The 14524-nt window shown below is 46.2% G+C and overlaps 1 long non-coding RNA gene across 2 annotated transcripts in view; it reads right to left on the reverse strand.

Moving 5' to 3' along the window:
- Positions 1-3578: 3578 nt before the first annotated feature.
- LOC140419395 (uncharacterized) overlaps positions 3579-14524 on the reverse strand; it is a 32352-nt gene continuing 21406 nt past the window's right edge. The window contains exons 2-3 of one of the 2 annotated variants that reach the window (XR_011945756.1): positions 11076-11214; positions 3579-3802 (exon numbers count right to left, since the gene is read on the reverse strand). This is a non-coding gene — a long non-coding RNA (uncharacterized lncRNA). Of the gene's footprint in view, positions 3803-11065; positions 11215-14524 lie in introns of both variants that reach the window. The other variant, XR_011945757.1, reaches the window with a different exon arrangement.

Consider the following 14524-nt stretch of genomic DNA (forward strand, 5'->3'; position numbering starts at 1 on the left):
TTGTGATTTAAATGCACAGCCGCTTAATTAATGGAGCTTCGACTTTGCTGATATTAGATCTGTTCAAGGAGACCAAGATTTCTACAGGTCTCAGCCCCAAGTCTGATACAACCAGAGCTCCGAGCTCAGATACACCCTGGGTCAGAGACAGAGTAAAATTCATTCATTGCAGTGTTCACAAAATATATTCATTGACTTTCTTCCCGCTGAGGAGAAATCGGACAATTTCCCATTTCAGACAGACAAACACATCACATTTAGATCTCGGTGTTCCTGCTTCTCCCATTGCCCATCCCTTTAAAATTGATGTCAGTTTAAAATTGCTGCATCACACCCACTGGGAACTGAATTGATAATCAAACAGAAACAAGGACCAACAATCGCCCATCACGGAGAGGGGAAAGATAAATTGTTAATGCATTATATCTCCACCTCTCCTACAAAATCAGGAGGAGGGGCGTTAGTTAATCCACTGTCCCCCCACCTCCCCAACAGAGACAGGAGGAGGGGCATTAGTTAATGCACTCTACTGCCACTTCCTCAAAAGAGAGAGGAACGGGCATAAATTAATCCACTGCAACCACACTTCCCAAACAGAGAGGGGGAGGGGTTATAGTTAATCGACTGCACCCCCACTTCTCCAACAGAGAGTGGGGAATGGACGTTCGCTAATGCCCTGCACCCCAACTCCCTAACAAAGAGGAAGGGACTTAGTGAACCCACTATACTCCTCACTTCCACACCAAAGCATGGGGGCAGTAGTTAATCCCGTGTATCACCACGCCCCAACAAATAGTGGGGGAGGAGCATTAATTAACCCTGTACCCCCACTTTCCCACCAAAGAGCTGGGACATTAGTTAATTCACTGTACAGCCGCTTCCAACAAAGAGAGGGGGAGGGCCTAAATAAATGCACTGTCCGCCCACTTCCCCAACAGAGAGAGGGGGATGGGCATTATAAACCCATTTTACCTCCACTTTCCCGACCAAAAGAGAAGGAATGTGATGAGTGAACTCTCTGTATCTCCACCTCCTCAGCAGGGGGAACCCAAAGAGAATTTGTTCAGCTGGCCAGAGAGGGAGAGACTATTAAATCACTATCCACCTACTCCCCAAGCAGGGAATTTGGGAGTGGATGTGTCTCTACACTAAGGATTCAGTTACTGACATTACAAGATGGCTTGTAGCTTACTGGCTGAAGATTTTAAAAGCCCATCATGCTAAAGATGTTCTTAAACTATCTATTCACGCAACATATTTTTCTTTAGCACCCTTGTTCCTCTTATCCATATGCGACAACTGATTTCCCAAAATCCAAATCCAGATGGTGATTGAATTCTCCCTGGGTTTTCACTGTTCTCTCCTGAGGCACTTCCTTGTATTTTTGCATTCTGTCAATGATGTCAGCTTGCACCTCACAGAAAACACATTTATAAGCAGAAAGTTCAACATATTCCACATCAGTACCAATAATACCCACAACTGGCAAAGCTACAGGCAGCTGATACAAATACACAGACAGATAAAGACACAAACACTAAACATACATGCACACGTACACACACCCACAACCATATACATGAGCACACATAGACACAAACACACACATAGATGTACACATAGAAACACATGCATACATATACACACAAACAAACAAAAATTTACAAACATGCACATAAACACAAACAAGCACACGTTTATGTACACAAAGACACTCGTGTACACACACACACAAATCCACACACACAAGCCGGCATGCACAAACATGCACATACATCCACATGTCCACACAGACACACAAATATGCAAACACAAACATATAAAACCATACACGCAGACTGACCCAAGAATATGAAACACAACTGTAAGCAATAACATATACATAATAGTAAAAATAAAGTTTATTGTCACAAGAAGGCTTACATTAACACTGCAAGAAGTTACTGTGAAAAAACCCTAGTCGCCACACTCTTGGCGCCTGTTCGGGTACACAGAGGGAAAATTTTGAATGTCCAAATTACCTCACAAGCACATCTTTCGGGACTTGTGGGAAGAAACCGGAGCACCGGACGAAACCCACACGGACACAGGGAGAACGTGCAGACTCCGCACAGACAGTAACCCAAGTCAGGAATCGAACCTGGGACTCTGGCGCTGTGAAGCAACAGTGCTAACCACTGTACTACCGTGCCGCCCACAATCGCACAATTTCACAATGACAGAAATATTTCCATTAAAACAGAGACAATAATCCACATTAACACACTAATGGGCACATGTAGTTACATATTAACAGATTCGTACACACGCTCATACAAACACACATGAATACACATGGAGGCGTCAATACACAGCAATAGATATAAACAAACATCAACGCACAAATAGCACTGCTGCCTCACAGCGCCAGAAACCCGGGTTCAATTCCAGCCTCGGGTGATTGTCCGTGTTGAGTTTCCACATTCTCCCGTGTCCGTGTTTCCTCCGCGTGCTCCAGTTTCCTCCCACAGTCCAAAGATGTGCAGGTTAGGGGGGTTAGCCACGCTATATCACCCCTTCGCGCCCAAAACGTTAGGTGGTGTTACGAGGTTCTGGGGATAGGGGAGGGCGTGCACCGTGCACCTCGGTAGGGTGTTCTTTCGGAGGGTCGGTGCAGACTCAATAGGCCGAATGGCCTCGTTCTCTACTGTAGGGATTATATGATGATGATTCTGTGATGAAATACGCGCATTGACACACACACACACAAACGCATTTATCCAGACACAAACATTAAGACACTGGCATGCATGTTGAACGCAAAAAGACACATTAACACATATATTACTAGACAGGAAAGTATAAACACATATTAACACAGGCAATAATATATAAACATAGATTTCAACACATACACATACAATATATCACTCATATATACACATTGACAGAAGACAAACAAAGTTCACACACAGGCGCTGACACACAAATACACAGACCAATACTCATTGACACGATGAACACACAGTGAACCTACACAGACATCTGGACACACAACAGAGGAGTAAATCAAAACACGGAATTTCGCATCGACACAGACACAAAAGCGAAGGAACAAACAGAAACGGCAGGCAATGGCGGCACGGTGGCATAGTGGTTAGCGCTGCTGCCTCACGCCACCATGGACCTGGGGTTGATCCCGCTCCTGGGTCCCTGTCCCAGTGGAGTTTTCACATTCTCCCCATGACCCGTGGGTCTCACCCCGACAACCCAAAGATGTGCAGGGTAGGTGGATTGGCCAGGCTAAATTGCCCCTTAATTAGAAAAAAAAAGTTAAAGACATCAATTTCTGAGTGTCATGAACGCAACAGTAGATATGCAATGACAAATATATTAAAGAATGAATTAGCAGCGGGAGAAAATGAAACGAGAATATTAAAAATAAATCGTGGATTAATGAACAATCTGATTATACGTATTCGGCTCTATCTTCGTAGATACCACAGAACACACCTGGACTGAAGACGATGAGGATGATAACGGCAACATCTGGACAACCGCTTCCACATTCATCACCCTGTTCTTCCTGAGCATTTCCTACAGCGCTGCAGTCACTCTGGTGAAGGTGAGAAGATTCAATCCACTCACACTTCAAACTGACAGAAGCCGTTTCAAAAATCGCTAAATGTTTGATTGATTAAAAACTCTAACATCAATGTCCCAGATTATAAACATCTGCTTCATCATTTTCTCTCTCTTTTACAGATCAAGTGATCGGTTGACGTTCGGACGCTGTAGATTTTCCTCAGCTGTTTATTATGATCTCTGTGTGGCACAAATACAATATCTCCTCTTGGTGCCTCTAACAGTAAAATTCTCTCAGTTTATTATTCTGCATCTGTAACTGAGACAATCTTGGACAGTATTTCTGTTTCCCAGTTTGAAATGTACGAGATAATTTTGGCTGTAATGTAATTGTAGCTAATAATTTCCCTCAATATCATGTCTAAATAAAGTAACTTATCTCGTTCCTTACTCATAACTTTGGCCTTCCCTTTACATTGAGCTCCTGTTCTCTCTTTCTGGTGTATGTTACAGTTGTACATACATTTGGCAGTTCAGAGGGTATGTGTTCTGTTCTCACTGTGACCCTCAATCGTCATTTTTCCTTTCGTCAATTTCAAAATAAACTTTTGTGTAATATTTTCTCTGAAATTTTAATAAATATTGAATGAAAAATGAAGAAAATAAGACTTGTCTGAATCCTTTCTCTCAGGCCAATCGGCACCGCTCCATTTCCCCGATTACACAGTTTTCTCCCCTTTCCCAGACAGATATTTCTCACCAGTCCTGTCTGGGATGTGTCTGAACTCAAGGCCCCTCCGTGAAAGAGCCACTGCGCCACCAAGCGGTCCATCCGGGTAAACACATCTTCACCTTTGCCTTTTTCTGGTTAAACTCCAGCGACAGGATGATTGCACAGCTAAAGGATTCCACAGATTCACTGCGCTCTGAGAGAAGAAATGTCGCCTCATGTCTGTCTTAAATTTGAGACCCGTTACTTTGAGATTATGCCCTCTGGTCCTGGACTCTCCCACAAGAGGAAACATCCTCTCAGCATCTACCCTGTCAACCCCCCTGAGAATGCTTATGTCTCAAAAAGGTCACCTCTCATTCGTCTCAACTCCAATGAGTACGGGCCCAAACAACTCAACCTCTTCTAACCAGAAAATCTCTCCATATCCGGGACTAACCTTTAGTTAATTGGATTAGGCCAGTTTTCAGAGGCTAGATTCACAGTATAAAAGTGATCCACCGACAGTGCAGACTTTGTTTGCACTGAGTGCTGAATTTGGTGCATTTGAGTGCTATAGTGAGAGTTTGGTGACTGAGGGAGTTGGGTGAGGAGGGAGTAAGGTGCTCCTTTCATTTTGTTTCCTACATTTCCTCAAAGAGCGAGAAGGGAGCCAGGAGTTTACAGTGAGTGCAACTGACTGGGAGCAGAGTCGGAGGGCGGAGGTCCAGTTGGTCCACAGGGCAGCTATATTCTGTAAGGTAAGAGGGGATGGAGGCTAGGCCAGTTGCATGCTCCTCCTGTAGGATGTGGGTGGTGAGGGATACCACCAGTGTCCCCGCTGACTATACCTGCGGGAAATGCACCCAACTCCAGCTCCTTAGAGACCGTGTTAGGGAACTGGAGCTGGATGAACTTCGGATCATCCGGGAGGCAGAGGGGGTTATAGAGATGAGTTACAGAGAGGTAACCACACCCAAGGTATAGGACAAGAGTAGCTGGGTTACAGTCAGGGGAAAGAAAACAAACAGTCAGACAGTGCAGGGATCCCTCGTGGCCGTTCCCCTTCAAAACAAGTATACCGTTTTGGATGCTGTTGGGGGGGGATGACCTACCGGGGGAAGGCCCTAGCGGCCAGGTCTCTGGCACTGAGTCTGACTCTGGGGCTCAGAAGGGAAGGGGGGAGATTGGAAAAGCAATAGTAATAGGAGATTCAATGGTGAGGGGAATAGATAGGAGATTCTGCGGTCGCGAGCGAGACTCCCTGAAGGTATGTTGCCTCCTGGTTGCCAGGGCCAGGGATGTCTCGGATCATGTCTTCAGGATCCTTAAGGGGGAGGGGGAGCAGCCAGAAGTCGTGGTGCACATTGGTACCAACGACGTAGGTAGGAAAAGGGGTGTGGAGGTGATAAACAAGTTTAGGGTGTGAGGCTGGAAGTTAAAAGCCAGGACAGACAGAGTTGTCATCTCTGGTTTGTTGCCGGTGCCACGTGATAGCGAGGCTAGGAATAGGGAGAGAGTGCAGTTGAACACGTGGCTGCAGGAATGGTCTAAGAGGGAGGGCTTCAGGTATTTGGATAATTGGAGCGCATTCTGGGGAAGGTGGGACCTGTACAAGCGGGACGGGTTGCATCTGAACCAGAGGGGCACCAATATCCTGGGAGGGAGGTTTTCTAGTACTCTTCGGGAGGGTTTAAACTAATTTGGCAGGGGAATGGGAACCGGATTTGTAGTCCAACAACTAAGTTAGCCGATATTCAGGACGCCAAAGCGTGTAGTGAGGCAGTGGGGAAGGGAACACTGACAAAGGAGAGTACTTGCAGGCACGGAGATGGGTTGAAGTGTGTATACTTCAACGCAAGAAGCATCAGGAATAAGGTGGGTGAACTTCAGGCATGGATCGGTACTTGGGACTACGATGTGGTGGCCATCACGGAAACTTGGATAGAAGAGGGGCAGAAATGGTTGTTGGAGGTCCCTGGTTCTCGATGTTTCAATAAGATTCGGGAGGGTGGTAAAAGAGGTGGGGGGGAGGGGCGGGGTGGCATTGTTAATTAGAGATAGTATAACAGCTGCAGAAAGGCAGTTCGAGGAGTATCTACCTATTGAGGTAGTATGGGTTGAAGTCAGAAATAGGAAAGGAGCAGTCACCTTGTTGGGAGTTTTCTATAGGCCCCCCAATAGTAGCAGAGATGTGGAGGAACAGATTGGGAAACGGATTTTGGAAAGGTGCAGAAGTCACAGGGTAATAGTCATGGGTGACTTCAACTTCCCAAACATTGAGTGGAAACTCTTTAGATCAAATAGTCTGGATGGGGTGGTGTTTGTGCAGTGTGTCCAGGAAGCTTTTCTAACACAGTACGTAGATTGTCTGACCAGAGGGGAGGCCATATTGGATTTGGTACTTGGTAATGAACCAGGGCAAGTGGCAGATTTAATAGTGGGGGAGCATTTTGGAGATAGTGACCACAATTCTGTGACTTTCACTGTAGTAATGGAGAGGGATAGGTGCGTGCAACAGGGCAAGGTTTACAATTGGGGGAAGGGTAAATACGATGTTGTCAGACAAGAACTGAAGTGCATAAGTTGGGAACATAGGCTGTCAGGGAAGGACAGAAGTGAAATGTGGAACTTGTTCAAGGAAAAGGTACTACGTGTCCTTGATATGTATGTCCCTGTCAGGCAGGGAAGAGATGGTCGAGTGAGGAAACCATGGTTGACAAGAGAGGTTGACTGTCTTGTCAAGAGGAAGAAGGAGACTTAGGTAAGGCTGAGGAAACAAGGTTCAGACAGGGCGCTGGAGGGATACAAGATAGCCAGGAGGGAACTGAAGAAAGGGATTAGGAGAACTAAGAGAGGGCACGAACAATCTTTGGCGGGTAGGATCAAGGAAAACCCCAAGATGTTTTACACATATGTGAGAAATATGAGAATGACTAGAGCGAGGGTAGGTCCGATCAAGGATAGTAGCGGGAGATTGTGTATTGAGTCTGAAGAGATAGGAGAGATCTTGAACGAGTACTTTTTTCAGTATTTACAAATGAGAGGGGCCATATTGTTGGAGAGGACAGTGTGAAACAGACTGGTAAGCTCGAGGAAATACTTGTTGGGAAGGAAGATGTGTTGGGCATTTTGAAAAACTTGAGGATAAACAAGTCCCCCGGGCCTGACGGGATATATCCAAGGATTCTATGGGAAGCAAGAGATTAAATTGCAGAGCCATTGACAATGATCTTTTCGTCCTCACTGTCAACAGGGGTGGTACCAGGGGATTGGAGAGTGGCGAATGCCGTGCCCCTGTTCAAAAACGGGAATAGGGATAACACTGGCAATTACAGGCCAGTTAGTCTTACTTCGGTGGTAGGCAAAGTAATGGAAGGTGTATTGAGGGATAGGATTTCTGAGCATCTGGAAAGACACTGCTTGATTAGGGATAGTCAGCACGGATTTGTGAGGGGTAGGTCTTGCCTTACAAGCCTTATTGAATTATTTGAGGAGATGACCAAGCATGTGGATGAAGGTAAAGCAGTGCATGTAGTGTACATGGATTTTAGTATGGCATTTGATAAGTTTCCTCATGGTAGGCTTATGCAGAAAGTAAGGAGGCATGGGATAGCGGGAAATTTGGCCAGTTGCATAATGAACTGGCTAACCGCTGGAAGTCAGAGAGTGGTGGTGGATGGCAAATATTCAGCCTGGATCCCAGTTGCCAGTGGCATACCGCAGGGATCAGTTCTGGGTCCTCTGCTGTTTGTGATTTTCATTAATGACTTGGATGAGGGAGTTGAAGGGTGGGTCAGTAAATTTGCAGACGATATGAAGATTGGTGGAGTTGTGTATCATGAGGAGGGCTGTTGTCGGCTGCAAATTGACATAGATAGGATGCAGAGCTGGGCTGAGAAGTGGCAGATGTCGTTTAACCCTGAAAAGTGTGAGGTTGCCCATTTTGGAAGGACAAATATGAATGCGGAATACAGGGTTAACGGTAGGGTTCTTGGCAATGTAGGGGAGCAGAGATCTTGGGGTCTATGTTCATACATCTTTGAAAGTTGCCACTCAAGTGGATAGAGCTGTGAAGAAGGCCTATGGTGTGCTAGCGTTCATTAACAGAGGGATTGAATTTAAGAGCCGTGCGGTGATGATGCAGCTGTACAAAACTTTGGTAAGGCCAAATTTGGAGTACTGTGTACAGTTCTGGTCACCTCATTTTAGGAAGGATGTGGAAGCTTTGGAAAAGGTGCAAAGGAGATTTACCAGGAAGTTGCCTGGAATGGAGAGTATGTCATACGAGGAAAGGTTGAGGGTGCTAGGCCTTTACTCATTAGAACGGAGAAGGATGAGGGGTGACTTGATAGAGGTTTATAAGATGATCAGGGGAATAGATAGAGTAGTCAGTCAGAGACCATTTCCCCGGGTGGAACAAACCATTACAAGGGGACATAAATTTAAGGTGAATGGTGGAAGACATAGGGGGGATGTCAGAGGTAGGTTCTTTACCCAGAGAGTAGTGCGGGCATGGAATGCACTGCCTGTGGAAGTAGTTGAGTCGGAAACATTAGGAACCTTCAAGCGGCTATTGGACAGGTACATGGATCATGGTAGAATGATACAGTGTAGATTAATTTGTTCTTAAGGGCAGCACGGAAGCATTGTGGATAGCACAATAGCTTCTCAGCTCCAGGGTCCCAGGTTCGATTACGGCTTGGGTCACTGTCTGTGCAGAGTCTGCACCGCCTCCCCGTGTGTGCGTGGGTTTCCTCCGGGTGCTCCGGTTTCCTCCCACAGTCCAAAGATGTGCAGGTTAGGTGGATTGGCCATGATAAATTGCCCTTAGTGTCCAAAATTGCCCTTAGTGTTGGGTGGGTTACTGGGTTATGGCGATAGGGTGGAGGTGTTGACCTTGGGTAGGGTGCTCTTTCCAAGAGCCGGTGCTGACTCGATGGGCCGAATGGCCTCCTTCTGCACTGTAAATTCTATGATAATCTATGATTAATCTAGGACAAAGGTTCGGCACAATATCGTGGGCCGAAGGGCCTGTTCTGTGCTGTATTTTTCTATGTTCTATGTTCTAACCTAGTGAACCTTCTCTTGACTGTCTCCAATGCCCGCATATCTTTCCTCAGGAAAGGGGACTAATGTTGTTCACAGTATTCCAAGTGTGGTCTAACTATTGCCTTGTATAATTCCAGCTGGACTTCTCTATTTTTATGCTGCATTCCCTTTGAAATAAAGGCCAACCTTCCATTTACCTTCCCAATGACCTGCTGAACCTGCACGCTAGCTTTTGTGATTTATGCCCGAGGACCCCCAGGCCCCTCTGTGCTGCAGTTTTCTGTAGTCTTTCTCACTTTGAATAATATTCAACTCCTTTATTCTTCCCATCAAAGTGCATACATTTTCGGTTTCCTACATTATATTCCATTTCTCAAGATTTTGCCCACTCAACTAACCTGTTTATAGCCGTGTGTAGACTTCCCACCTATTTTTGTGTCATCCACAAAGTTTGCAAAAGTGCATTTGCTTCCCTCGTCCAAGTCATTAATATATATGGTAAATAACTGTGGCCCCAGTATGGATCCCAGCGGCACTCCGCTAGTTACGTTGCCATTCTGAAAATGCCCCCTTATCCCAATTTCCTGTCTTTTATAATAGTAATAATTATTGTCACAAGTAGGCTTCCATTAACATTGCAATGAAGTTACTGTGAAAACCCCCTGGTCGCCACACACCAACGCCTGTTCGGGTACACTGAGGGAGAATTCAGAATGTCCAATTCACCTAACAACCACGTCTTCGGGACTTGTGGGAGGAAACCAGAGCACCTGGAGGAAACCCACGGAGACACGGGGAGAACGTGCATTATCATGGTCAGTTTCCCAACACTATGAGCTCTTATCTTATTATGTAGCCGGTTGTGTGGTACCTTATCAAACACTTTTTGGAAATCCAAGTGTATTAGATCTACTGGCTCCCCGTCATCTATCCTGCTTGTTACCACCTCAAAAATTTCTAAAAATGTTTCAAACATGATTTCCCCTTCATGAAGCCATGCTGACTCTGTTTGATGATATTATGCTTTTCAAAATGTTCTGCTATTACATCCTTTATAATGGGCTCTTAATATTTTCCCGATGACAGATGTTAAGTTTATTGGCCTATCGTTATTGTTTTTTGTCTCCCTCCTTTATTAAATAACGATGTTGCATTAGCAGTTTTCCAATCCTTCGGGACTTGTCAAGAATTTGACCAGGGCATCCACTATCTCTGCAGCTACTTCCTTTACTATCCTGGGATGCAACCCATCAGGCCAGGAACATAGCAGACTTTTGCTCCATTCGTTTCCAGAATACTTTTTCTCCGGTCTAGTTATTGTGTTTATTGCCTTCCCCTTTTGCCTTTGATTATTTAGTATTTGTGGAATGCTATTACTGTCTCCTACCGTGAAGACTGACTCACAGTATTTATTTAACTCCTCTGCCATTTCCTGACTCCCCATTATTCTTTCCGCAGTCTCATTCTCTCAGGAACCGACGTCCACTTCAGGGCCTCTCTTCATTTTTAAGAATTTAAGGAAACTCTTGCAGTCCATTTCTATATTACTTCCTAGTTTATCCTCATGGTATATGTCCTCCCTGTTTTTGCTCATCTACTGTTTTTTTTCTGAAAACTTTCCCAAACCTCTGGGAATATATTTGCCAAGATACGTTTTAACTTTGAGTTTAACACTATATTTAACTTGGCAGAGCTGCCTCACAGACTAGTTAAGCAACAACCTGACATAGTCATACTCACAGAATCATACCTTACAGACAATGTCCCAGACAGCACTGTTACCATTCCTGGGTATGTCCTGTCTCACCGGTAGGACAGATCCAGCAGAGACAGCGGCACAGTGGTATACATTCAGGAAGGAGATGCCCTGGGGGTCTTCAACATGGACTCTGTTGAGAACATGAAGACAACATGAAGTCCCACGGCTTCAGGTTAAATATGGGCAATGTACCGGCCACCATCCGCTGATTACAATGTACCGGCCACCATCCGCTGATGAATGATGTACGCCTCCATGTTGAACACCACTTTGAGGAAGCACTGAGGGTGGCAAGGGAGCAGATTATGCTCTGGGAGGGGTACTTCAATGTCCATCACTAAGAGTGTCTTGGTAGTACCACCACAGACCGAGCTGGCCGGGCCCTAAAGGACATAGCCGCTAGACTGGGACTGCAGCAGGTGGTGAGGGGACCAACAAGAGGGAAGAGCATACTTGACCTCATCCTCACCAATCTGCCTGCTGCAGATGCATCTGTCCATGACAGTATCAGTAGAAGTGACCACCTCACAGTCCTTGTGGAGACAAAGTCCCGTCTTCAGATTGAGGATATTATCTCCATCGTGTTGTGTGGCATTACCACTGTGCTAAATGGGATAGACTTCGAACAGATCTTGAAACTCAAAACTGGGCGTCTATGAGGCTATGTGGGCCATCAGCAGCAGCAGAATTGTATTCAACCACAACCTGCCACCCTCATGGCCACCACTCTACCATTACCACCAAGCCAGGGGATCAACACTGGTTCTATGAAGAGTGCAGGAGAACATGCCAGGAACAACATTAGACATACCAAAAAATGAGGTATCAACCTGGTGAAGCTACAACACAGGACTTCTTGTGTGCCAAACAGCATAAGCAGCAAGTAATAGACAGAGCTAAACGGTTCCATAACGAACACATCAGATCCAAACTCTGCAGTTCTGCCACATCCAGTCACGTATGGTTGTGGACAATTAAACAATTCACTGGAGGAGGAGGCTCCACAAATACCCCCATCCTCAATGATGGAGGAGCCAAGCACATATGTGCAAAAGGCAAGGCTGAGGCATTTGCAACAATCATCAGCCAGAAGTACCGAGTGGATGATCCATCTCGGTCTCCTTCGGAGGGCCCCAGCATCACAGATGTCAGTCTTCAGCCGATAAATTCACTCCACGTGATATGAAGAAACGGCTGAAGGCACTGGATACTGAAAAGGCTATGGGCTCTGACAATATAGGGACAATAGTACTGATGACTTGTGCTCCTGAACTTGCCGCACCCCTAGCCAAGCTGTCCCAGCACAGCTAGAACACTAGTATCTACACTGTCGAAAATTGCCCAGGTGTGTCCTGTATACAACATGACAAATGCAATCCAGCCAATTATCACACTGGCAATCTACTCTCCATGATCAGCAAAGTGATGGAAGGAGTCATCAGTAGTGCGATCAAGTGGCACTTACTCAGCAATACCCTTCTCTTGGATGCTCAGTTTGGGTTCCGCCAGGGTCAACCTGCTCCTAACCTGATTACAACCTTGGTTCAAACATGGACACAAGAGCTGAATGTGAGAGGTGAGAATAACTGCCCTTGACATCAAGGCAGCATTTGATAGAGTATGGCATCAAGGAGCCCTAGGTAAACTGGAGTCAATGGGAATCAGGGGGGAAACTCTCCACTTACTGGAGTCATATCTGGCACAAAGGAAAATGGTTGTGGTGTTTGGAGGTCAATCATCTCAGCTACAGGACATCACTGCAGGAGTTCCTCAGGGTAGTGTCCTAGGCCCAATCATTTTCGAACCCAGGTCCACAGGTCATTATCCTGGGTATCTGGATCATTAGTCCAGCGACAAGACCACTACGCCACCATCTCCCCGATACACCGCCTCTGAAACTGGGATAACTGAGTGAATCGCTTCTCACACATGAAGCAAATGAATGGTCTCTCCCCAGTGTGAACCCAGTGGTGATTCAGCAGGATGGATGACTGAGTGAATCTCTTCCCACACACAGAGCAGTGAATGGTCTCTTCCCGGTGTAATCTGGTGTTTCAGCAGGCTGAATGATTGAGTGAATCCCTTCCCAGACACGGAGCAGGTGAATGGTCTCTCCCCGGTGTGAATTTGGTGGTGTTTCAGTAGGCTGAATGAGTGAATCACTTCCCGCACACGGAGCAGGTGAATAGCCTCTCCCCACTGTGAATTCGCCGGTGAGTCAGCAAAAGCTTGTTACTTTTAAAGCTCTTTTCCCAGCTGGAGCATTTAAACGGCCTCAAGTCAGAGTGAAGAAGTCGGTTTGAAGTGAGGTCAGTTAGTTGACAATCCCTTCCCACAAATAGAGCAGATGAACAGTTTCTCGCCGGTGTGAGTTCTCTGGTGTTTATGTAAGTTGGATAGCTGAGTGAATCCTTGACCACATGCTGAGCAGATGAATGGCCTCCCCCGGTGTGACTCCATTGATGAGTTTCCAGCACAGACAGGGATCTGAATCTCTTCCCACAATCCCCTCATTTCCATGGTTTCTCCATGGTGCCAGTGTCCTTGTGTCTGTCCAGATTGGCTTCAAGAAGACCACCATCATACACCGGTGCCAAAGAAGAACCAGGCAGCGTGCCTCAATGACTACCAACCGGTGGCCCTGACTTCAGTCATAATGAAGTACTTCGATAGGTTGGTCATGAAGCGCATCACCTCCATACTCACAGAACGCCTTGATCCACTGCAATTCGCATACCGCCACAACCGGTCCACAGCAGATGCCATTTCTCTGGCCCTACACTCATCCCTCGAGCATCTCGACAGCAAGGACTCCGACATCAGACTCCTATTTATTGACTACATATCCGCCTTCAACACCATAATCCCAGCCAAGCTCATATCAAAGCTCCAAAACCAACAGTCTATCCCTGAATGCCAGCAAAACTAAAGAGCTGGTCATTGGCTGCAGGAAGCAAAGTACTGTACACACACCCCTGTCAGCATCAACGGGGCCGAGGTGGAGATGGTTAGCAGTTTCAAATTCCTATGGGTGCACATCTCAAAAAATCTGTCCTGGTCCACCCATGTTGACGCTGCCACCAAGAAAGCACAACAGCGCCTAAACTTCCTCAGGAAACTAAGGAAATTCAGCATGTCCACATTTAGTCTTGCAAACCTTTGCAGATGCACCATAGAAAGCATCCTATCTGGCTGCATCACAGCCTGGTATGGCAACTGCTCGGCCCAGGACCACAAGAAACTTCAGAGAGTCGTGAACACCGCCCAGTCCATCACACAAACCTGCCTCCCATCCATTGATTCCATCTACACCTCTCATGGCCTTGGGAAAGTGGGCAGTATAATCAAAGACCCCTCCCACCCGGCTTACTCACTCTTCCAACTTCTTCCATCGGGCAGGAGATACAGAAGGCTGAGAACACGCACGGAGAGACTCAAAA

Source organism: Scyliorhinus torazame, chromosome 5 (genome assembly GCF_047496885.1).
Source record: "Scyliorhinus torazame isolate Kashiwa2021f chromosome 5, sScyTor2.1, whole genome shotgun sequence".
Classification (NCBI taxonomy): domain Eukaryota; kingdom Metazoa; phylum Chordata; class Chondrichthyes; order Carcharhiniformes; family Scyliorhinidae; genus Scyliorhinus; species Scyliorhinus torazame.